Raw genomic sequence first — 26,035 nt, 5'->3', positions numbered from 1 at the left:
ATTCAGGAAGGATAGAATAAAAGGAAACGGAGGTGGGTAGCATTACTGGTTAAAGAGGAGATTAGTGCAATATTTAGGAAGGACATTAGCTTGGATGTTGTGGAATCTATATGGGTAGAGCTGCAGAACACCAAAGGGCAAAAAACGTTAGTGGGAGTTGTGTACAGACCTCCAAACAGTAGTAGTGATGTTGGGGAGGGCATCAAACAGGAAATTAGGGGTGCATGCAATAAAGGTGCAGCAGTTATAATGGGTGACTTTAATATGCACATAGATTGGGCTAACCAAACTGGAAGCAATACGGTGGAGGAGGATTTCCTGGAGTGCATAAGGGATGGTTTTCTAGACCAATATATTGAGGAACCAACTAGGGGGGAGGCCATCTTAGACTGGGTGTTGTGTAATGAGAAAGGATTAATTAGCAATCTTGTTGTGCGAGGCCTCTTGGGGAAGAGTGACCATAATATGGTGCAATTCTACATTAGGATGGAGAATGAAACAGTTCATTCAGAGACCATGGTCCAGAACTTAAAGAAGAGTAACTTTGAAGGTATGAGGCGAGAATTGGCTAGGATAGATTGGTGAATGATACTTAAGGGGTTGACTGTGGATGGGCAATGGCAGACATTTGGAGACCGCATGGATGAACTGCAACTATTGTACATCCCTGTCTGGTGTAGAAATAAAAAAGGGAAGGTGGCTCAACCGTGGCTATCAAAGGAAATCAGGGATAGTATTAAAGCCAAGGAAGTGGCATACAAATTGGCCAGAAATAGCAGCGAACCCAGGGACTGGGAGAAATTTAGAACTCAGCAGAGGAGGACAAAGGGTTTGATTAGGGCAGGGAAAATAGAGTATGACGGGAAGCTTGCAGGGAACATTAAGATGGACTGCAAAAGCTTCGATAGATATGTAAAGAGAAAAAGGTTAGTAAAGACAAACGTAGGTCCCCTGCAGTCAGAATCAGGGCAAGTCATAACGTGGAACAAAGAAATGGCAGACCAATTGAACAAGTACTTTGGTTCGGTATTCACTAAGGAGGACACAAATAACATTCCAGACATAAAAAGGGTCAGGGGGTCTAGCGAGAAGGAGAAATTAAAGGAAATCCTTATTAGTCGGGAAATTGTGTTGGGGAAATTGATGGGATTGAAGGCCGATAAATCCCCAGGGCCTGATGGTCTGCATCCCAGAGTACTTAAGGAGGTGGCTTTGGAAATAGCGGATGCATTGACAGTCATTTTCCAACATTCCATAGACTCTGGATCAATTCCTATGGAGTGGAGGGTAGCCAATGTAACCACACTTTTTAAAAAAGGAGGGAGAGAGAAAACAGGGAATTATAGACCAGTCAGCCTGACATCGGTAGTGTGCAAAATGATGGAATCAATTATTAAGGATGTCATCGCAACGCATTTGGAAAGAGGTGACATGATAGGTCCAAGTCAGCATGGATTTGTGAAAGGGAAATCATGCTTGACAAATCTTCTGTAATTTTTTGAGGATGTTTCCAGTAGAGTGGACAAGGGAGAACCAGTTGATGTGGTGTATTTGGACTTTCAAAAGGCTTTCGACAAGGTCCCACACAAGAGATTAATGTGCAAAGTTAAAGCACATTGGATTGGGGGATGTGTGCTGACGTGGATTGAGAACTGGTTGGCTGACAGGAAGCAAAGAATAGGAGTAAATGGGTACTTTTCAGAATGGGAGGCAGTGACTAGTGGGGTACCGCAAGGTTCTGTGCTGGGGCCCCAGCTGTTTACATTGTACATTAATGATTTAGACGACGGGATTAAATGTAGTATCTCCAAATTTGCAGATGACACAAAGTTGGGTGGCAGTGTGAGCTGCGAGGAGGATGCTATGAGGCTGCAGAGTGACTTGGATAGGTTAGGTGAGTGGGCAAATGCATGGCAGATGAAGTATAATGTAGATAAATATGAGGTTATCCACTTTGGTGGTAAAAACAGAGAGACAGACTATTATCTGAATGGTGACAGATTAGGAATAGGGGAGGTGCAACGAGACCTGGGTGTCATGGTACATCAGTCATTGAAGGTTGGCATGCAGGTACAGCAGGCGGTTAAGAAAGCAAATGGCATGTTGGCCTTCATAGCGAGGGGATTTCGGTACAGGGGCAGGGAGGTGTTACTACCGTTGTACAGGGCCTTGGTGAGGCCACACCTGGAGTATTGTGTACAGTTTTGGTCTCCTAATTTGAGGAAGGACATTCTTGCTATTGAGGGAGTGCAGCGAAGGTTCACCAGACTGATTCCTGGGATGGCGGGACTGACCTATCAAGAAAGACTGGATCAACTGGGCTTGTATTCACTGGAGTTCAGAAAAATGAGAGGGGATCTCATAGAAACGTTTAAAATTCTGACGGGTTTAGACAGGTTTGATGCAGGAAGAATGTTCCCAATGTTGGGGATGTCCAGAACCAGGGGTCACAGTCTAAGGATACGGGGTAAGCCATTTAGGACCGAGATGAGGAGAAACTTCTTCACCCAGAGAGTGGTGAACCTGTGGAATTCTCTACCACAGAAAGTTGTTGAGGCCAATTCACTAAATATATTCAAAAAGGAGTTAGATTTAGTCCTTACTACTAGGGGGATCAAGGGGTATGGCGAGAAAGCAGGAATGGGGTACTGAAGTTGTATGTTCAGCCATGAACTCATTGAATGGCGGTGCAGGCTCGAAGCTCCGAATGGCCGACTCCTGCAGCTATTTTCTATGTTTCTATGTCTGCACCCACCCTTCTCCCAGTGTCTGCACCCATCCCTCCCCCAATGTCTGCACCCTCCCCTCCCCCAGTGTGTGCACCCACCCTTCTCCCAGTGTCTGCACCCACCCCTCCCCCAGTGTCTGCACCCATCCTCCCCCAGTGTCTGCACCCACCCCTCCTCCAGTGTCTGCACCCTCCCCTCCCCCAGTGTCTGCACCCATCCCTCCCCCAGTGTCTGCAATAAAACACACGGAGAATGGGATGTCCGGCCCGGGCCTCACTGTAACCGGGGTTTGTGTTCGGCTCCAGTCTCAGTTCCTGGTCATTGTCATTTCACAGATTCAGGGGGAGAGTCTCTGTGAGACACCGATACTGGAGGCGATACCCCGCCTCACAACTCAAACCCCAAACACCAGATTCTCCAAACCAGCTGCAATAAGGTGTTTGCAAACTGCTGAACCCGTCTGTGGGAGGAGATGGAATAAGGTCTGAGATTGACAGGGAACAGATTATATCGGCGGGAATATTCTCGATTGTTAATTGTAACCGGGCCTTATTAAAAGCGTCTGGTTCCTGGAAACTGTTTTATGTTGACCGTATTGGCCAGGACACCGGGGATAATTGACCTGCTCTTCTTCACAATAGTAGCCGTGGGATCCTTTACGTCCACCTGAGAGAGCAGAAGCGGCCTCGGTTTAACGTCTCTTCCTACAGATGGCACATCCAACAGTGCAGCCCTCCTTCATCACTGTGCTGGTGTGTCAGACTAGATTTTGTGCTCAAGTCCCTGGAGTGGGACTTGAACCCACAACCTTCTGACTCAGGGGCGAGAGAGCTAACAACTGAAGCACCGCTGATAAGATTGTGATCGATAGATCAGTTTTTTCAGACAGTAAGCAGCCCTTTCACAGATAGAGTGGCTGGCTCTGAAAGGAACCAATGTGTTACTAGATTAAACCTTGTCCACTTTACTTGCTCTTGCTGGGCCCAGCATTGGATTCCTTTGTCAGAAACACCGCCTGGAGTTTTGGCTGTTCAGCCATGATCCTATTGATTTGTGGAGCAGAATTTCCAGAAAGCATTGGATAAGATGCCACATAAGAGCTTACTGCACGATAAAAGCTCACGGGCTTGGGAGTAATATACTAGCATGGATAGAGGATTGTCTAAATAACAGAAAACAGAGTGTCGGGATAAATGAGTCATTTTCCGTTTGGCAATAGTGGGGTGCCGCAGGGATCAGTGCTGGGGCCTCAACTATTTACAATCTATATTCATGAATTGGATGAAGGGACCGAGTGTAATGTAGCCAAGTTTGCTGATGATACAACGATGGATGGGAAAGCAAAGTCTGAGGAGGACACAAAAAATCTGCAAAAGGATATAAACGGCTAAGTGAGCGGGCAGAATTTTCACAGACAGAGTATAATGTGGAAAAATGTAAGGTTATCCACTTTGGCAGAAAAAATAATAAAGCAAATTAATATTTAAATGGAGAAAAATTGCAAAATGCTGCAGTACAGAGGGACCTGGGGGTCCTTGAGCATGAAACACAACAAGTTAGTATGCAGGTACAGCAAGTGATCAGGAAGGCAAATGGAATGTTGGCCTTTATTGCAAGGGGGATAGAGTATAAAAGCAGAGAAGTCCTGCTACAACTGTACAGGGTATTGGTGAGGCCACACCTGGAGTACTGCGTGCAGTTTTGGTCCCCATATTTAAAGAAGGATTTACTTGCATTGGACGCAGTTCAGAAAAGGTTCACTCGGTTGATTGCGGAGATGAGGGGGTTAACTTATGAAGGTAGGTTGGGCCTGTACTCATTGGAGTTCAGAAGGATGAGGTGATCTTATTGAAATATATAAGAAAATGAGGGGTCTCGACTAGCTTGATGCAGAGAAGATATTTCCACTCATAGGGGAAACTAGAACTAGGGGATATAGTCTCAGAATAAGGGCCACTCATTTAAAACTGAGATGAGGAGAAATGTATTCTCTCATTGGGTCGTAAATCTATGGAATTCTCTGCCCCAGAGATCTGGGGAGACTGGGTCATTCAATATATTTGAGGTGGAGATAGACAGATTTTTCAGCGTTAAGGAAGTGAAGGGTTATGGCGAGCGGGCAGGGGAGTGGAGCTGAGTCCATGATGAGATCAGCCATGATCTTAGTAAATGGCGGAGCAGATGTGAGGTGCCAAATGGCCTACTCTGGTCCTATTTCTTATGTTCTTATGTTCCAGGCTTCAATCTGATAGCAAAACGCCTTATGTGGCATCTTGCCAAAAACTTTTCAGATGTCTGGATAGGGGAGTGTGATGGGGTGGGGTGGGGGGTCTGGGTCAGTCTGGGACAGGGAAGGGAGAGAGGGGTTCTGGGTCAGTCTGGGACAGGGGAGGGTGGGGGGGTCTGGGTCAGTCTGGGACAGGGGAGGGTGGGGGGGTCTGGGTCAGTCAGGGACAGGGGAGGGTGGGGGGGTCTGGGTCAGTCTGGGACAGGGGAGTGTGGGGGGTCTGGGTCAGTCTGGGACAGGGGAGGGTGAGGGGGGAGTCTGGGTCAGTCTGGGACAGGGGAGGATGAGGGTGGGTCTGGGTCAGTCTGGGACATGGGAGGGAGAGGGGGTCTGGATCAGTCTGGGACAGGGGTGGGTGAGTGGCTCTGGGTCAGTCCGGGACAGGGGAGCGTGAGGTGGATCTGGGTCAGGGAATGGTGTGGGGGTTATGGGTCAATCTGGGGGAGGGAGAGGGGGGTCTGGGTCAGTCTGGGATCGGGGAGGGTGAGGGGGGGGTCTGGGTCAGTCTGGGACAGGGGAGGGTGAAGGGGGGTCTGGGTCAGTCTGGGACAGGGGAGGGTGAGGGGGTGTCTGGGTGAGTCTCGGACAGGGGAGGGTGAGGGGTGTCTGGGACAGGGGAGGGTGAGGGGGGCTCTGGTTCTGGGTCAGACTGGGACCAGGACAATTGAGGGAGGCATTATCTGCTCCAGTCCTGTACAGTGCCCGGTAAGTGGGGCACATTTCCTGAGTGTGTGCGTGTGCTGGGATTTGAAGATAATTGCTGTGTATTTCTGGACCCAGCCAGAGTCAGCATCTTCAGGGGAGGAGAGCTGCTGTGGATCATTGTAACTCCCTAAAGCTCACAATGACAGTGGTGCTAACATGGGGGGTCTGGGGGCAGGGGACAGAGGGATCGCTCCCCCTGTGTGGAAACCCGGGGTCCCAGGTCTATGGGCCAAAGCTCTGGGGTCTGGGGGCCTCTGCATAGTCCGTGAGGTCCCACGTGGTCTCTGTGGCTTCTCAGGCTGCAGCACAAAATGTGGAGATTTGCCATCAATCTGACTCAGGATTCATGACCCAAAGGTTTGGAGAAGATCCTCTTCTGTCTGTGGACCCACCAGCAGCAACAGGGCATTTTGTGCATCCCCTATAGTGTGCAGTATGTTTAGTGTCTGACCCTGAGCTGCCCCAGGGAGGGGGCAGAGTGTGATGTCCCTGTGGGGTGCATTGTGTTCAGTGTCTGACCCTGATCAGCCCCAGGGAGGGGGCAGTGTGTGATGTCCCTGTGGGGTGCAGTGTGTTCAGTGTCTGACACTGAGCTGCCCCAGGGAGGGGGCAGTGTGTGATGTCCCTGTGGGGTGCAGTGTGTTTAGTGTCTGATGCGGATCTGCCCTCATTCCTCCTGCTCTCGGGGCAGTCAAGCTCCAATCAGTCCGAATAAATTCAAGGGACAGCGTCATCTACTGGACACCGGCGGTATTTCAAGGCACATCATGTCCGGCTCCATCCCAGAGAAATGCAAAACCAACCTGCAGATTCAATTGATGTTAACAATTGTTTAACAAACTTTAGCTCCATTTGTTGCAGCTTTCAGTTTTTTGAATACAGCCTTTCTAATATTTTGTATTGGTCTTCACGGTAGAAGATACTAAATACAACCCAATAATAGATAATCAAGGAGCTATCAGGAAGGGGGAACTTGAAACTATCACTGACACTAAAGAAAAAGTACTTGGTAAAACAATGGAACTAAAGGTGGACAAGTCCCCTGGACCAAAGCTGGACAAGTCCCCTGGACCAAAGCTGGACAAGTTCCCTGGGCCTGATGGCCTGCATCCTAGTGTCTAAAAAGAAGTGGCTGTAGAGATAGTGGATGCATTGGTTGAAATCTCCCAAAACTCCCTGGATTGTGGAGATGTCCCAGCGGTTTGGAAAAGCACAAATGTAACATGGTTGTTTAAAAAAAAGGAGGGAGACAGAAAACAAGAAACTATAGATTAGTTAGCCTAAAATGTGTTGGGAAAAAGCTGGAGTCCATTATTAAGGAACCAGTAGCAGGACATTTGGGAAAGCATAATACAGCCAAGCAGAGTCAGCATGGTTTTGACAAATTTGCTGGTGTTCTTTGAGGATGTAATAAGCAGGGTGGATAAGGGCGAACCAGTGGATGTGGTGTATTTAGATTTCCAGAAGGCATTCGATAAGGTGCCACATAAAAGATTACTGCACAAGATAAGAGCTCACGGGGTTGTGGGTAATATATTAGCATGGATAGAGGGTGCGCTAACTAACAGAAGACAGAGAGTCGGGATAAATGGGTCATTTTCCGGCTGGCAAACGGTGACTAGTGGGGTGCCACAGGGATCGGTGCTGGGGCCGCAAATATTTACAATCTATATTAATGACTTGGATGAAGGGACCAAGTGTAATGTAGCCAAGTTTGCTGACGATACAAAGATGGGTGGAAAAGCAAGTTGTGAGGAGGACACAACAATTCAGCTGAGGGATATAGACAGGCTGAGGGAGTGGGCAAATATTTTTCAGATGGAGCATAATGTGGGAAAATGTGAAGTTATCCATTTTGGCAGGAAAACTAAAAATGCAATTTATTATTTAAATGAGAGATATTACAAAATGCTGCAGTACAGAGGGACCTGGGGTTCCTGGTGTGTGAAACACAAAAAAGTTAGTGTGCAGGTACAGCAAGGCAATTGAAATGTTGGCCTTTATTGCAAGGGGGATGGTGTATAAAAGCAGGAAAGTCCTGCTACATCTGTACAGGGTATTGGTGAGACCACACCTGGAGTTCTGCATACAGTTTTGATCTCCTTATTTAATGAGGGATATACTTGCATTGGAGACAGTTGAGAGAAGCTTCACTAGTTGGATTCCTGAGATGAAGGTGTTGATTTATGGGGATAGGTTGAGCAGGTTGGGCCGATACTTATTGGAGTTTCAAAGAATGAGAGGTGATCTTATTGAAACATATGATACAAAGGGGTCTCGACAAGGTAGATGCAGAGAGAATGTTTCTACTCATAGGGAATCTAGAACTAGGGGGCATAGTTTAAAAATAAGAGGTGGCTGATTTACAACTGAGATGAAAAGAAATGTCTTCTCTGTGTTGTAAATCTGTGAATTCTCTGCCCCAGAGAGCTGTGGAGGCTGGGTCATTGAATATATTTAAAGTGGAGATAGACAGATTTTTGAACGATAAAGTGAGTGAAGGGTTATGGGAGCGGGCAGGGAAGTGGAGCTATGCCCAAGATCAGATCAGCCATGATCGTATTAAATGGCAGAGCAGGTTCTAGTGGCCAATGGCCTACTCCTGCTCCTATTTCTTATGTTTTTAAAGGGTGAATTAAGAACGCAAAGACCATTTTCCCATTGATTATTTGGTCAAATATCCAGAATATTAAACTCCTGCCCAGTTATAGGGGAAATCAATATCAGTAGAAAGCAACCCCAAATTGTCAGAATGGACACAATTCAGTCTGGGATAACGGCGGAATCCAAACCCTGCAGTCACTTGTGAACTCGCTGGTGTGTCATCAGGTCAGATGACTGAGTGAATCCCTTCCCACACACGGAGCAGGTGAACAGCTTCTCCTCAGTGTGAACTCGCTGGTGTGTCAGCAGGTGGAATGACCGAGTGAATCTCTTCCCACACTCGGCGCAGGTGGACGGTCTCTCCTCAGTGTGAACTCGCTGGTGTGTCAGCAGGTGGGATAACTGAGTAAATCCCTTCCCACATTCAGAGCAGGTGAATGGCCTCTCCCCAGTGTGAACTCGCTGGTGTGTCCGCAGGTGGAATGACCGAGTGAATCTCTTCCCACACTCGGCGCAGGTGAATGGTCTCTCCTCAGTGTGAACTCGCTGGTGTGTCCGCAGGTTGGATGACTGAGTGAATCACTTCCCACATTCAGAGAAGGTGAATGGCCTCTCCCCAGTGTGAACTCGCTGGTGTTTCAGCAGGTCGGATGATACAGTGAATCCCTTCCCACACTCGGAGCAGGTGAACGGCCTCTCCTCAGTGTGACTGTGTCGATGAATTTCTAGCTGCGATGGGTAATTGAATCCCTTCCCACATTCCCCACATTCCCACGGTTTCCCCGTGGTGCGGGTGTCCTTGTGCCTCTCCAGGTTGGACGATCAATTGAAGCCTCGTCCACACACAGGACACAGTTTCTCCCGGCTGTCAATGCTGCAATGTTTTTTCAGGCTGGTTAAAGCTCTTTCCACAGTCAGTGCACTGGAACACTCACTCATGTGTATGTGTGTCTCAGTGCTTTTCCAGTCACAGTGATGTTTAAAATATTTTCCCACAGACAAACTTTTCTCCTTCCACATTCCAAGGCCAATGATTTTCAGGTCCTGAGAAATCGAGTGATTCCGTCAGATCTTGACGTGATGTTTGGTTTGAGTTTCCTGTGTGCAAATCCTGCCCTTCTGAAACCCTGGAAAAGGAGTTTACAAAAATCATTACTGCAAGTACAGGACAGAAATTCAGAACAGAGAATTCTAGATTCTATGATGGCGGTTGGTGGATGTGGTGTGATTGGTGTCGCGGGGGCATGGCTCCGGGGTGGCCGGGGCTCCACATCCGGGGGTGTTCAGCATTTGGGAAGGATTCTGACGGGACGGGGTGGGTTGGGTGCGGGGGGAGTGTTCCCGGTGTTGGTGGGTCCGGAGTCGGGGGGGAGGGGCAATCTCTTGGGATGGGGGGTGGGCTGTTTGGGGCTGGGATTGGGGGAGACTTCTTCACTCGGGGAGTTGTTGGCCTGTGGGGTTCCCTGCCGCGGAGAGTTGTTGATGCCAGATCATTGGATGTGTTCGGGAGGGAGTTGGATCTGGTCTTTGCGGCTGGGTGGGGTCGGGGGTGTGTGGAGGGGGTGTGGGGGGTAGGTGCTGGGGTGGGTGATCAGCCATGGTCTTGTTGAATGGTGGTGCAGGCTCGAAGGGCCGAATGGCCTACACCTGCACCTATTTTCTATGTTTCTATGTTTCTATGGAACATTCTTTCCTCTCTTGTTCGTCCAAAGCTGTAAATCCCCATCCCATACACTCTTCCCCCTCCCTGTCCTGAAATTCAAACACATTGCACGTCTGAAGGTAGCTTGTCCTTGGCTCCTAATTATCATCACCATCTCTGGCTGGGTTCAGTTGTACACTCACTGGTTCCCTCCCCTGAAGGTGCTGACTCTGGCTGGGTTCAGTTCTACACTCACTGGTTCCCTCCCTCTCCTCCCTACAAGGTGCTGACTCTCGCTGGGTTCAGTTTGACACTCATGGTTCCCTCCCTCTTCTCCGCTGAAGGTGCTGTTTCTGGCTGGGTTCAGTTCTATACTCACTGATCCGGTGAAAAGGGATTGATATTATTTCTGTCACTCATTGGTAAAATGGGACAGTTTTAAATTGCTTGATTAACTCGACTAAACACTATGTGTCACTTTCTGGTACTGTGTGTCAGTGTGTGATTGACAGGTGTGTATAGGACAGACACTGTCACTCACTCTCTGGTACTGTGTGTCAGTGTGTGATTGACAGGTGTGTATAGGACAGAAACTGTCACTCACTCTCTGGTACTGTGTGTCAGTGTAGGATTGACAGGTGTGTATAGGACAGACACTGCCATTCACTCTCTGGTATTGTGTGTCAGTGTGTGATTGACAGGTGTATACAAGACAGCCACTGTCACTCACTCTCTGGTGTTGTGTTTCAGTGTGTGATTGCCAGGGGTGTATAGGACAGACACTGCCACTCACTCTCTAGTACTGTGTGTCAGTGTGTGATTGACAGGTGTGTATAGGACAGATACTGCCACTCACTCTCTAGTACTGTGTGTCAGTGTGTGATTGACAGGTGTGTATAGGACAGACACTGTCACTCACTCTCTGGTACTGTGTGTCAGTGTGGGATTGACAGGTGTGTATAGGACAGACACTGCCACTCACTCTCTGGTCATACATATATATCAGTTTGAGAATTATTGTTGACTAGAGGATAGTGTACCAGTCACACTCTGTTACTGTGTGGCAGTGTTTGATTGTCAGTTGAATACGGTGTATCGATACTTTAACTCCCACTCTCTAATACAGTGTGGCCAATTCAACAGATAGTTCATTTTTGGAAAAATAATATACCTGTTATTCTCTGATAAAGTGTGTCACTGTGGGATTGAGGGAGAATATAGGGAAGAGACAGCCACTGTCACTCTCTGGTACTGTGTGTCATCGTAGGATTGACTGCTGAATATGGGATAGACACTGTCCCTCTCATTCTCTGATACTGCTATCAGTATGGGATATATTTGTTAACATTGGATAGATATTGCATCTCTCAATCTCTGGCACAGTGAGGCAGAGCTGGATTGCCAGGTGAGGTTTTTTTTTATAGATACTGCCCCAGTTATTTTCTCATTCTATGTGACAGATTCTAATGACAGTGAGTATTGGATAGATACTGCCTCTCTCATTCTCTGACACTATGTGACAGGTGAGTGTTGGATAGATACTGCCTCTCTCATTCTCTGACACTATGTGACAGGTGAGTGTTGATAGATACTGCCTCTCTCATTCTCTGACACTATGTGACAGTGAGTATTGGATAGATACTGCCGCTCTCATTCTCTGACACTATGTGACAGATTCTGATTGACAGGTGAGTGTAGGATGGACACTGCTACTTTCAATCTCAGTGTCAGTGTGGGACTGATCGGTGATTATAGGATAGATACTGACACTTTCTCTCTCTGAATCATCGACAGGTAAATATAGAATTAATATAGTGGGTGTCTGGTATGGGAGTGTGGATTTTACTCTGTATCTGTCCCTCTGGTATGTGAATGAGGGTATTACTGTGTATGTCAATTTCTGATTTGAGAGCGTGGGTTTTATCCTGTCCCTGTCAATTGCCTGTGGGTTTCATTCTGTATCTTTCCATTCCTGGTGTGTGAGTGTGTGTTTTGCACTGTATCTGTCCATCTCTGTTGTGAGAATGTGAGCTCTGCTCCATACCCGTCATTCTCCAGTACATTAGTATTGTTTTACTGTCACCACCAGTTCCTGATAGAGTATTCGTTTTACTTTCTGTCAATTTTTGTTATGGAGCTGAGTGTTTATGCTGAATCTGTCAGTCTCTGGTAAATGAGTCTTTAGTTTTACTCTGTATCTATCTGTCTCTGGTATGTGAGTATGGGCCTTTCTCTGTATCTCCATTTCTGTTTTGGTAGTCTGGGTTTTATTCTGTATCTGTCAAGTTCTGATACGTGATTGTGGGCCATACTCTATACATGCCAGTTTCTGCTGAATTGAGAGTGGGCTTTCCTTTGTACCTGTCAGTTTCTGGTATGGAAGAGAGGTCTTTACCCTATACCTGTCAATTACTGGGAAGTGAGTATGGGAATTTCACTATATCTGTCAATTTATGTTATGGGAATATGGATTTTAATATGTAAGGCTCTGATATGTGAGTGTGTGTTTTATACTGTATTTCTATGTCTCTGATATGCGAGTGTGTGTATTATTCTGTACCGGACAGGTTTTGCTATGTGTGTGGTGGTTTAAGCTGTGCCTCTAAGTTTCTGGTATGTTAGTCTGCCTTTAATTTGTATCTATTAGTCTACGTGGTTTTATGATTTACAATGTACCTGTCAGTTTCTGGCAAGTGAGTGTGGGTGTTTAATGTACCTGTCAGTGTGATCTGATTCAATGGTGAAACAGCATCTGATTCTACTGCTCCATGTGGCTGTAAGATTCACAATGTAACTCTGCCACTTCAGATCACTGTGGGACTGACAGCTTCTGCTGCCTGTGACAATAGGATTGAGGCCAGTTCTGTGTCTCTACGCTCTGCAGTGATAATCTACTTACTGTGTGTGAGAAGGAGCTGCCTGCACTGTTCCTTGTGTTCACGGTGGAGGAAAGGTCACATTTGTTCTGGCTGGTTGAAGAATTTTGCTCTGAGAATAATACGAGAACATTATTAGTTCTAAGATATGGATGCGGGGGAGAATATGATGTATCTGAGGGAGCGACAATGTATCTCTCGATCTCCAGCAATGCGGTTCTGGAGAACTCAGCTCACCGAAACAATATAACCGGTCTTTAAAATATCTTCTCCCACACTCCTCTGCTGGTGCCTGCAATAGATGCACTTTGTGAAACTCCCCACAGCCTCACTGTCAGGCTGTGTTTCCACTGCTCACTGCCCAAGAACAATAGACACGGTGAGACTGGAACTGAGTCAGGAACATTCACTACTGATTTGGGGAAAGAAAGCAGCAATGATTTGAAAGAGCGAGGTGATTTACTTTCTCTGTTACCTTACACTGTCCACACACAGCCCGAGAATGGCCTGTCCCTTCCCCCACTCACACCATGCACTGACACTGGTTCTTGCTCCACTCTGCCCCTTACACACAGCCCCCGACTCCCCCTGAACTCCCCCCGGACTCAGTGCCGGTCTCTGAGCCCATCTGCGGACACGCTCCCCGAGCGCTGCTGCTGTAAGGAGGCTGCTGCTTGCTGCCTTACCCCGGGGCCGCAGGCTCTCCATTCCCGGCTGTTTTTAACCATCTTCTTCCACTCACTGAGTGAATGGCGATCACAGGCTGGGCTGGGGGAGGGGAGGGCGCATGCGCTCTTCTGCTCACTGGGAATGGACACAGGGGGCGGGGCTTATCCGCACATGCGCAGCTCTCTAATAATTCAGTCTGTAAAAATCAAAGTGCACTTTTCCCAATTTACTTTTATCAGAATCTGAGCAAAGGAACTGGGCCTGGGGGGAAAGGACAGAGAATGATTAAAGCTGGGAGCCTTGTCCCTTGGAGATGTTCAATGTGGGATCATTCTGTGCAGGGTGTTTCTCTCCATCAGCCCATCTTCACAAAGCAATCCTGTGTGGAAATGTATTTTTATCTAAGCTGTATCACACTGTATTTTTGTGCCTTTTTGATATAAAACAAAATGGAGTCCTGGTCCTTCTAGAAATTTCTGCAACAGACAGTCTGTTTGCATAAACAGCTAAACCTGGCTTGAAACAGCTGATAGCTGATTAATAGTCACCACACAGCTGGGAGACAAGTCCTGCTGAGACAAGTACCACCCATAGTGCTCTCCTGTATTGTCCATACAACACCAGTTCCACCTACCCCCACCCCCCCTCTCGAGATACTCAAACCACCAGCCATTATCTCTTGTACAGACCTCATCCATTTCATGCAAAAAAATAACTGACCATGAAACTGGACAATCCTGACACAATGCAATGCCGGTAATAGCTCATTACCACACTCTCATCGAGTAATGGCTGACTGGCCAACTAATAACCCTGACAAAAGGAAATATTTGGGAACCATGTCAGGACAAGGGTGTGGTGACTAACTCTTTGTTTATATTCACTGACTGCAAGACAGAGCCAATACACAGGAAGAGGCAATAACTTGTCTTTTTACTGTATAAATATCTCGTGAATCTGTACCATTTTGGAGGTCTTCACTTCGCTGTTGACTGAGTGAAACTTTTCCCTTGCTGCAAGTAAAATTAAAGGAACATCTGCCGGAGTTGAAGGTGTCTGAGTCGTATATTGTGAGTCGAGATTTCGACAGTTACTTCTTGGAGGTTCCACCAAGATCGCTTACTCTGTACCCTGTGAGTAAACGGATGCTGGCATAGGGCCTCTTCAGTGAAGGGCTTCACTGGCCAGAATAAGGTGAGCCTTTTGCTCACAAGAGGTTTCTTTACTGTTGAATCGCATTATGTAATCTGTTGTCCACAGGGGAGGTACTGCGCTCTACGAGACTCGACATTTAAGAGATAAAGTTATTTTTGTGATCATTTCTTTCTCAGCTTGTAGGCAGAAGGGATCTGGACTGGAAATATTTTGAAACAGCCCGGGGAGATTTTCAGTAGGAAAAGGTAAAAGAGCGCTATTCGATCGACGGTTTTTATGTAATAAGATTAGGTAAACGGTTCTTATGTGATAAGAGTTAAGGTAATGGGACCATGAGTTTTATAAGTTTTATTAGAATAAGTTAAGGACTCGGTCTGTAGTGGCGTACAACGCAGACTGAGAATTGACTATTTCTTTAGATAGAGTTTAAGGTTATGATTTGTATACTCGCGTGAATATTGTTTGTCCTTGCTGTCCTTGTTATACTGTTGTGTTCAATACCTTTGTGCGATATTGCAATTAGAGAAATGGGAAGAGTCACTAGGGAAAATTGTGATTCGGGAAAACAAGGATTGATTGAGAAAAGAAACAGTAACTGATTGATCAACTACGGTTGGTTTGTGCTAACATCTCTCACACACCCAGACTGAGCTCGAATTAAGAGCCTTTTCAGGCCACGTGACGGCCAGGAGAAGTGGGCATAGAGAACTCGGTTGGCCGAAAGGATTGTGAGATCAGAAACTGTGGAAAATCTTAATCATTCAGAATGGGTGCTGGAGCAAGTAAAACACCACAAAGGGCACACCAGCCTATTTTATGCTCCAGAATTGTGGTCAGTCTTCAATTGACCACCCAAAAAAAAATGGGTAAAGTGGATTTAGGGTGAAAATAGGCCATTTCCACCCGACGGTTCATTTAATTTAAAGAGAACAGCATGTCTAGAGGAGTGTCTTATGAACAGAGACCCAGGTAGAAGAGGTAAAGAAAAAAAAGGAAAGTAATAGAAAAGGCCTGGGTTCCGAATCTTCAAGCCCATGTAAAGTTAACAGAGGAAGTAAATCAATATGTAAGAAAGAAAAGAACCTGATAGTGACTTATGGATCCAAAAATAGAGCTGGCCAAACAATAAGCTTTGTTGAATGAAGAGAGACTTTTGTGAATGTCTGTCTTTGAATGAGAGTGCTTGTTTGTTCTTTTTTTGACTGCAGAATTTTTCATATGCCTGAAAGGCGGGAGTTCGTGGCGTTGGTGAGGCCTATAAAGGCCCAGTGGCAGCGAGAGGCGGCGGTAGTCCGAGAGGCGGGAGCAGCGTGAGTGAGGCCCAGCTTGTGCAGCTGCAGCGGGGAGAGAAGGCCAAAAAAAAGTAGAAAGAAATCAAAAGATGATGTCACAGCCAAGGGGGTAAGTGATTTATTTTTCTTTTTTATATCAGTAAGTAAGCTGTTAACATTGTTGTTGCCAATTCAAGGGTTAAGTCATGGCAGGAGAGCTTGGTCACGTGATATGCTCCTCGTGTACCATGTGGGAACTCAGGGACACTTCCGGTGTCCCTGACGACTATGTGTGCAGGAAGTGTATCCGCCTCTAGCTCCTGATGGACCACGTTACGGAATTGGAGCTGAGGGTGGATTTACTCTGGAGCATCCACGATGCTGAGAATGACGTGAGTAGCACGTGTAGCGAGTTGGTCTTACCGCAGGTGAAGGGTCCACAGTCAGCTAGGGAATGGAAGACCAGCAGGAAGAGCAGTGCAAGGAAGGTAGTGCAGAGGTCCCCTGCGGTCATCCCCCTGCAAAACAGATACACTGCTTTGAGTACTGTTGAAGGGGATGACTCATCAGGGGAGGGCAGCAGCAGCCAAGTTCATGGCACCGTGGCGGGCTCTGTTGCACAGGAGGGCAGGAAAAAGAGTGGGAGAGCGATAATGATAGGGGATTCAATTGCAAGGGGAATAGATAGGCGTTTCTGCGGCCGCAACCGAGACTCCGGGATGGTATGTTGCCTCCCTGGTGCAAGGGTCAAGGATGTCTCGGAGCGGGTACAGGACATTCTAAAAAGGGAGGGAGAACAGCCAGTTGTTGTGGTGCACATTGGTACCAACGACATAGGTAAATAAAGGGATGAGGTCCTACGAGACGAATTTAAGGAGCTTGGAGCTAAATTAAAAAGTAGGACCTCAAAAGTAGTAATCTCGGGATTGCTACCAGTGCCACATGCTAGTCAGAGTAGGAATCGCAGGATAGCGCAGATGAATATGTGGCTTGAGCGGTGGTGCAGCAGGGAGGGATTCAAATTCCTGGGGTATTGGACCGGTTCTGGGGGAGGTGGGACCAGTACAGACCGGACGGTCTGCACCTGGGCAGGACCGGAACCAATGTCCTAAGGGGAGTGTTTGTTAGTGCTGTTGGGGAGGAGTTAATCTAATATGGCAGGGGGATGGGAACCAATGTAGGGAGACAGAGGGAAACAAAAAGGAGACACAAGCAAAAGACAGAAAGGAGATGAGTAAAAGTGGAGGGCAGAGAAACCCAAGGCAAAAAACAAAAAGGGCCACTGAATATAAAGGGGCTGCAGGAGGGGTCAAAACTAAAAATCATGGTTTAAAAACTAGGATGAAAACACTCTACCTAAATGCACGCAGCATTCGAAATAAAGTAAATGAGTTGACGGCACAAATCATTACAAATGGGTATGATTTGGTGGCCATTACAGAAACGTGGTTGCAGGGTGGCCAAGACTGAGAATTAAACATACAGGGATATCTGACGATTCAGAAAGATAGACAAGAAGGGAAAGGAGGTGGGGTAGCTCTGTTAATAAAGGATGATATCAGGGCAGTTGTGAGAGACGATATTGGCTCTAATGAACAAAATGTTGAATCATTGTGGGTGGAGGTTAGAGATAGTAAGGGGAAAAAGTCACTGGTGGGCGTAGTTTATAGGCCCCAAAATAATAACTTCACGGTGGGCGGGCAATAATCAAGGAAATAATGGAGGCATGTGTGAAAAAGGAACGGCAGTAGTCATGGGGGATTTTAACCTACATATCGATTGGTCAAATCAAATCGCACGGGGTAGCCTGGAGGAGGAATTCATAGAATGCATACGGGATTGTTTCTTAGAACAGTATGTAACAGAACCTACAAGGGAGCAAGCTATCTTAGATCTGGTCCTGTGTAATGAGACAGGAAAAATAGATGATCTCCTAGTAAAAGATCCTCTTGGAATGAGTGATCACAGTATGGTTGAATTTGTAATACAGATTGAGGGTGAGGAAGTTGTGTCAGAAACGAGCGTACTGTGCTTAAACAAAGGGGACTACAGTGGGATGAGGGCAGAGTTGGCTAAAGTAGACTGGAAACACAGACTAAACGGTGGCACAATTGAGGAACAGTGGAGGACTTTTAAGGAGCTCTTTCATAGTGCGCAACAAAAATATATTCCAGTGAAAAAGAAGGGCGGTAAGAGAAGGGATAACCAGCCATGGATAACCAAGGAAATAAAGGAGAGTATCAAATCAAAGACCAATGCGTATAAGGTGGCCAAGGTTAGTGGGAAACTAGAGGATTGGGAAAATTTTAAACAACAGCAAAGAATGACTAAAAAAGCAATAAAGAAAGGAAAGATAGATTATGAAGGTAAACTTGCGCAAAACATAAAAACAGATAGTAAAAGCTTTTACAGACATATAAAACGGAAAAGAGTGACTAAAGTAAATGTTGTTCCCTTAGAAGATGAGAACGGGGATTTAATAATGGGAAATGTGGAAATGGCTGAGACCTTAAATAATTATTTTGCTTCGGTCTTCACAGTGGAAGACACAAAAACCATGCCAAAAATTGCTGGTCACAGGAATGTGGGAAGGGAGGACCTTGAGATAATCACTATCACTAGCGGGGTAGTGCTGGACAGGCTAATGGGACTCAAGGTAGACAAGTCCCCTGGTCCTGATGAAATGCATCCCAGAGTATTAAAAGAGATGGCGGAAGTTATAGCAGATGCATTCGTTATAATCTACCAAAATTCTCTGGACTCTGGTGAGGTACCAGCGGATTGGAAAGCTGCTAATGTAACGCCTCTGTTTAAAAAAGTGGGCAGACAAAAGGCAGGTAACTATAGGCCGATTAGTTTAACATCTGTCGTGGGAAAAATGCTTGAAACTATCATTAAGGAAGAAATAGCGGGACATCTAGATAGGAATAGTGCTATCAAGCAGACGCAGCATGGATTCATGAAGGGGAAATCATGTTTAACTAATTTACTGGAATTCTTTGAGGATATAACGAGCATGGTGGATAGAGGTGTACCGATGGATGTGGTGTATTTAGATTTCCAAAAGGCATTCGATAAGGTGCCACACTTAAGGTTACTGCAGAAGATAGAGGTACGCGGAGTCAGAGGAAATGTATTAGCATGGATAGAGAATTAGCTGGCGAACAGAAAGCAGAGAGTCAGGATAAATGGGTCCTTTTCGGGTTGGAAATCGGTGGTTAGTGGTGTGCCACAGGGATCGGTGCTGGGACCACAACTGTTTACAATATACATAGATGACCCGAAAGAGGGGACAGAGTGTAGTGTAACAAAATTTGCAGATGACACAAAGATTAGTGGGAAAGTGGGTTGTGTAGAGGACACAGAGAGGCTGCAAAGAGATTTGGATAGGTTAAGCGAATGGGCTAAGGTTTGGCAGATGGAATACAATGTCGGAAAGTGTGAGGTCATCCACCTTGGGAAAAAAACAGTAAAAGGGAATATTATTTGAATGGGGAGAAATTACAACATGCTGAGGTGCAGAGGGACCTGGAGGTCCTTGTGCATGAATCCCAAAAAGTTAGTTTGCAGATACAGCAGGTAATCAGGAAGGTGAATGGAATATTGGCCTTCATTGCGGGAGGGATGGAGTACAAAAGCAGGGAGGTCCTGCTGCAACTGTATAGGCTATTGGTAAGGCCGCACCTGGAGTACTGCGTGCAGTTTTGGTCACCTTACTTAAGGAAGGATATACTGGCTTTGGAGGAGGTACAGAGACGATTCACTAGGCTGATTCCGGAGATGAGGGGGTTACCTTATGATGATAGATTGAGTAGACTGGGTCTTTACTCGTTGGAGTTCAGAAGGATGAGGGGTAATCTTATAGAAACATTTAAAATCATGAAAGGGATAGACAAGATAGAGGCAGAGAGGTTGTTTCCACTGGTCGGGGAGACTAGAACTAGGGGGCATAGCCTCAAAATACGGGGGAGCCAATTTAAAACCGAGTTGAGAAGGAATTTCTTCTCCCAGAGGATTGTGAATCTGTGGAATTCTCTGCCCAAGGAAGCAGTTGAGGCTAGCTCATTGAATGTATTCAAGTCACAGATAGATAGATTTTTAACCAATAAGGGAATTAAGGGTTACGGGGAGAGGGCGGGTAAGTGGAGCTGAGTCCATGGCCAGATCAGCCATGATCTTATTTTTTTTTCTTTTTTTTTTCGTTGCCAATCTTTCCAATTCTTTGTCAGATCATCTTGTCAGATTACAAACGCCAGAGGTCACCTTGCACACATCAAGGATCACTCTGCGCCAATGCTCTTAGCCAAAAGGCCTAGAGCCACTGCACCGTTCCTGGAAGTACTGCAATACCAGGTTCGTGCTATGGAGGTGGATGGGTCAGGCCGAGATCAGCCATGATCTTATTGAATGGCGGAGCAGGCTCGAGGGGCTAGATGGCCTACACCTGTTCCTAATTCTTATGTTCTTATGTTCTGATGAAAGACTGTTTGGAAAGGTGGTGGAACTGCCTGTTTGTTTTAGCTCCACCCACTTTTTCAAACAGAGTGAAGTTTTTTTTTAACCCTTTGTAATGTTGTCCTGTATGTGGGAAGTTTACGACATGTTAAGTTAGAAACGCAGGTGTGGATTTATTCGGATGAGAAGTTACGGAGCTAGGAAATGCACAAAGAATAGGTTTGTTGAGACATGGTCCCGGTGGTGAAAAAAAAGAAATAATTTATTTGACACGCTCACTTTCTTGTCGAAAGAAGACACGCAATCATTGATTACATTGGTTTGAAAGACATAAATTTAGTCTATTGAGTGAGATAAAGAACGGGGAAGGGAAGTTGTAATGCCTTTTTTAAAAAAAGCCTTTGTGTGTCTCTCGAGGCTGCAGGCTGGGGGTGTATGCTCCCATTGTCCTTTGTGTAAAACCTTGACGCGAAAGCTTCTAGCTCAGTAAGAAGATTTTTTTTTTAAATAAAGATTGGCAGTACAATATTTGAATTGGGATTTTGAGATATTTCAGGTGATTCTCCTTGATAAACATTTTGGGTGTATTGGAAAAATCTTGGTTTGGAAGCCTTTTAATAAAATTATAAAACAAGTACTTTGCATTCTGTGATCAGTGAATCACTATCAGCATAAATGAGAAGTCCGTGTAACACATCAATTTTTCCAGTTCAGAAGCCCAATAGTGACAAATGGAGGTTTGTCCAAGACCTATGAGCTGTGAATGAATCTACTATATTCTCACAACTCTTTTGGGGTTTTGAACTCAGATCGCTGGATTCAATGTCCAGAGTGTTCACCATTACACCATTGAACCACAATGCTGAAAGAAGGATTTGGAATGAAGTATCCCGGAATGCTTTCCAGAATCTTAAGCAGTCCCTCACTTCAGCACCAGCCTTGGATTACCAGATTACACTAAGACATTCAACTTATTTGTTCATCCCAAGTCGCGTTTTGCACAATCTGTTTTGACTCAGTTACATGGGGACAGGCAGCGACCGGTAGCGTATTTAAGTGCCCAACTAGACCCAGTGGCACGCGGACTATCAGGATGTCTTCCTTTGTTGGCAGCAGCTTATTACGCTGTACAACAGGCTCAGGCAATAACTCTAAATCATCAAACCGTTTTATATATCCCACACTCTGTCGAGATTTTACTTACTAAATGTGCCACCCAACACCTAACTTCTGCAAGAACCACTAAATATGAAGTTGAACTGTTATCAAATCCGAACCTTATCATTAAAAGATGTACTACCTTAAATCCAGCCACTCTACTCCCCCGGAAGAAGGCGGCGTGAAATGGTAACCGAATTAGTGACTAAACCACGTACCAATTTAACAGATGTACCAATGTGTAACCCTGATCTAGTGTACTATGTTGACGGATCGGCCTTAAGTCATGATAGGGGCCAACCTAGAGCGGCTTATGCAATTGTGACCCAGTTTAATGTTGTCGAAACAGTCTCTCTTCCAGACTCCTTTTCAGTCCCACAAGCCGAATTGTTTGTGTTAACTCGAGCCTGTATTCTGGCTGAAGGACAAACAGTGAATATCTACACCGACTCCAGGTATGCTTTTGGGTTAACACATGACTATGGAAAAATGTGGAAAATTCGCGGGTACCTGACTTCTTCAGGAACCACTATCAAAAATGCAGAACAAGTGGAAAATCTTCTGCGAGCCATTCAATGCCCCTTGAAACTTGCCATTATCAAATGCCAAGCACATACAGGCCAGTCGAATGAGGTGGCACTTGGGAACACCAGAGCTGATAATGCAGCTAAGTCAGCAGCTCTGTCAAAAGTGGGGATGCAGGTGTCATTGTTCCCACTAAGGAAAAATAATTGCTCAGACCAGCCACCCACTATTAATGACGTGCTGGCCTTTCAGACACAGGCCAGTACGGAGGAGGTGTTGACCTGGACGAAGGATCAATGTTATAAAAATACAGAAGGAATATGGGTTCACCACAACGGCCGCGTGGTGGCACCCAAATCCTTACTTCCATGGATTGCCCGATGTGTTCATACATTCACACATGCGGGAAAAGAGGGGGTGGCAGATTATATTTTGGCAACTTGGTATGCACCAGGTATTTCGGCAATTGCAAAACAGATCTGTGAAAATTGTGTTACCTGTCAGACAATGAATCCGGGTAAGACGGAAAAGGTATAATCTGCCACCCACCCAAATCCAATGGGGTCTTTTGTACATTTACAAATGTATTTTATTGAATTACCTATGTGTATGGGATTCAAGTATGTATTAGTTATTGCAGATGTGTTCTCTAGATGGATTGAAGCCTTTCCATGTAAAAAGGCCGATGCCACTACTGTTGCTAAATGTTTGTTAAAAGAAATCGTACCGCGCTTCGGAATCCCTGCTAAGCTTTCTAGTGGTAATGGGTCACATTTCACGGGAACTTTTATAAGAGAAATGTGTAAAGCTTTACAGATTAACCAACGTTTGCATTGCAGTTATCATCCACAATCAGCTGGACTTGTTGAAAGATATAATGGAATCCTTAAAAATAAGCTGGCAAAATTATGCAATGACACTGGACTGAAATGGATAGAACTGCTGCCCTTAGCCTTGATGGTAATGCGATCTGCAACCAACAGAACAACACGCCTGTCACCATATGAGATAGTTATGGGACATCTCCAACGACTACCTTTTACAGCACCATTTACTGCAAAACAAATGGACATCCACAAAATGGAGGAAAATATGTTGAATTATTGTATTGCACTAACCAAATGTACTTCCAGCTTTCATTCACAGGTAAAGGAAGCTCAAGTCAAGCCAGCGGAAGGGAAGTGTCATAACCTGGAGCCCGGCGAATTCGTTTCCATCAAAATCTTTAAAAGAAAAAGCAGTCTACAACCAAGATTTGAAGGACCATACCAGGTCTTGCTGGTGACTAATACTGCAATCAAGGTAAAGGAAAGACCAACATGGATCCATGCATCCCATTGCAAAAGGGCACCCGACCAGGAGGAAGGGAAGAAGGAAACAGAGGAACAGAAAAAGGAAGACTGAATAAGGAACTGTACGGACTATGGGGGCAGATGGTGCTGGGCTTGACAGGGTTTTGCTTTGCATTATTGCTTATACCAGGGGTACAGACACGCAAACGAAGAGAACTGCAGGTAAACGTATTTATGGCGCTGAGTCATAAATATGCTCAAGAAAGAAACTTGTCTAGTTGTTGGATATGTTCCCATGTACCTGTCCACTCTGAAGGGAGTATTCCCCTAAGATCCGTCCCCTTTAACGAATCAGATATGGTAGAATGGTTGATAATGCAAAATAGGACAAACCTAACCAAGATGTCAGAAATGAAGGATCTAACAGAATGGAGGTCAGCGGGTTATAAACTTACAACCTACCAGCCAAATTATAATAATAACCGTCAGCCACCCTTCCTAAGTATTACTCCCGGAATAGGAAATCCTGAAGGTAAAATATGCCTAGTGAGTAATGAGACTAAAGGACCAGAAATGGGACGCAGCAAGTGTTCCCAAATGACTAAATGACAAGCCACAACAAATCCCACTGATGGGAGAAAGATAGCAACCATTAGCTGGACGATGGTCCATAACAAAGCCTCAGGTGAAGGGTGGGATGGCGAGACCACTCGAGTATGGATGGCACGAAAGGACCAGGAGTTGACGTCCTACAATTGCACCTACTTTATTTGTGGCCATAAAGCCTACCCATGGTTACCAGCCAACTGAACAGGGTCCTGTTACTTAGGATATGTGGTATCCTTTATCAGATCAACAAAGTCTCTAAGGGATGCTTATGAAAGTCATAGATTTGACATGGCTAAATGGAATATTCAAGGTAATGATACCACCCTGTGGAATAGCATCAAATGAATGGCAGTTACGGGAACTGGCTAATTTAGTCGAATCAGCAGCCAACACAACTTCCCAAGCCTTCGAAGTGGTGAATGATGAAATGGTAGCTATTCGAACAGTGGCTCTCCAAAATTGTATGGCCTTAGATTATCTCCTGGCCAAAGAAGGAGGGACATGCGCATTAATAGGTGGAGAATGCTGTACGTATATCCCGGATAAGTCAGAAGAAATCGGCAGTCTCGCTGAATACATTAGGAACAAAGTAATAGAGTATAAAAAGACAGTTGGCCAGGACGGGACCACCTTGTGGGATTGGACATCGGGATGGTTGGGATCCCTAGGGAGATCTGTGGTACAGGGTTTGATCATATTTCTGCTGGTAGTCTTCGCCCTATATCTTTTATTTGTCTTGGTTAAGTGTTGCTGTGCCAGGTTGGGAAAAACCGTGTTACCTACCGAGACCACGGCTAGAATTATGGCAGCAGCAACTACTGAAGGCTCTTATGTGGAAATGGAAATAGAGAGACTGTGCAAGATCAGAATGGATTAAGTTGTCCTTGTGAAGGACAAAATGGGGGAATGTGGAAATGTATTTTTATCTAAGCTGTATCACACTGAATTTTTGTGCCCTTTTGATATAAACCAAAATGGAGTCCTGGTCCTTCCAGAAATTTCTGCAACAGACAGTCGGTTTGCATAAACAGCTAAACCTGGCTTGAAACGGCTGATAACTAATCAATGGCCACCAGACAGCTAGGCAACAAGTCCTGCTGAGACAAGTACCACCCATGGTGCTCTCCTATTGTCCATACAACACCAGTTCCACTCCGCCCCACCCTTTTCGAGATATTCAAACCACCAGCCATTATCTCTTGTACAGACCTCATCCATTTCATGCAAAAAGATAACTGACCAGGAAACTGGACAATCCTGACACAATGCAATTCCAGTAATAGCTCATTACCACACTCTCATCGAGTAATGGCTGACTGGCCAACTAATAACCCTGACAAAAGGAAATATTTGGAAACCATGTCAGGACAAGGATGTAGTAATTAACTCTTTATCTGTATTCACTGACTGCAAAACAGAGTCAATACACAGGAAGAGGCCATAACTTGGGTTTTTTACTGTATAAATATCTCATGAAATTGTACCATTTTGAAGGTGTTCACTTAGCCTTCAAAAAGTGGGACTTTTCCCTTGCTGGCAAGTAAAAATAAAGGAACATCCGCCGGGCTGAAGGTATTTGAGTCATATATTGTGAGTCGAGATTTCGACACGACCCAACCAATCCCCTCCCGGTGTGCCCTCCCTGATACACAAAAAGCCAATGAACAGCACGGGCTTCACAAAACACCCCGCCCCTCACACTCCCACCCCTGCCCCTCACACTCCCACCCTGCCCCTCACACTCCCACCCCCGCCCCTCACACTCCCACCCCGCCCCTCTCACTCCCACCCCGCCCCTCACACTCCCACCCCTGCCCCTCACACTCCCACCCCCACCCCTCACACTTCCACCCCGCCCCTCACACTCCCACCCCGCCCTCTCACTCCCACCCCGCCCCTCACACTCCCACCCCCGCCCCTCACATTCCCACCACCGCCCCTCACACTCCCACCCGGCCCCTCACACTCCCACCTCCGCCCCTCTCACTCCCACCCCCGCCCCTCACACTCCCACCCCCGCCACTCACACTGCCACCCCTGCCCCTCCCACTCCCACCC

General features: G+C 46.0%; 1 long non-coding RNA gene across 1 annotated transcript in view; it reads left to right on the top strand.

Annotated features, from left to right (window-relative positions):
- The window catches only part of LOC139228178 (uncharacterized), a 134,844-nt gene extending 113,699 nt beyond the window's left edge, over positions 1-21,145 (top strand). The window contains exons 2-4 of the long non-coding RNA XR_011587513.1: positions 14,844-14,912; positions 15,876-16,068; positions 20,168-21,145. This is a non-coding gene — a long non-coding RNA (uncharacterized lncRNA). The remainder of the gene's footprint in view (positions 1-14,843; positions 14,913-15,875; positions 16,069-20,167) is intronic.
- The last annotated feature ends 4,890 nt before the right edge of the window (positions 21,146-26,035 follow it).

The sequence above is a fragment of the Pristiophorus japonicus genome, chromosome 17 (genome assembly GCF_044704955.1).
Source record: "Pristiophorus japonicus isolate sPriJap1 chromosome 17, sPriJap1.hap1, whole genome shotgun sequence".
Classification (NCBI taxonomy): domain Eukaryota; kingdom Metazoa; phylum Chordata; class Chondrichthyes; family Pristiophoridae; genus Pristiophorus; species Pristiophorus japonicus.
This window is presented reverse-complemented; position numbering and strand designations above follow the sequence as displayed.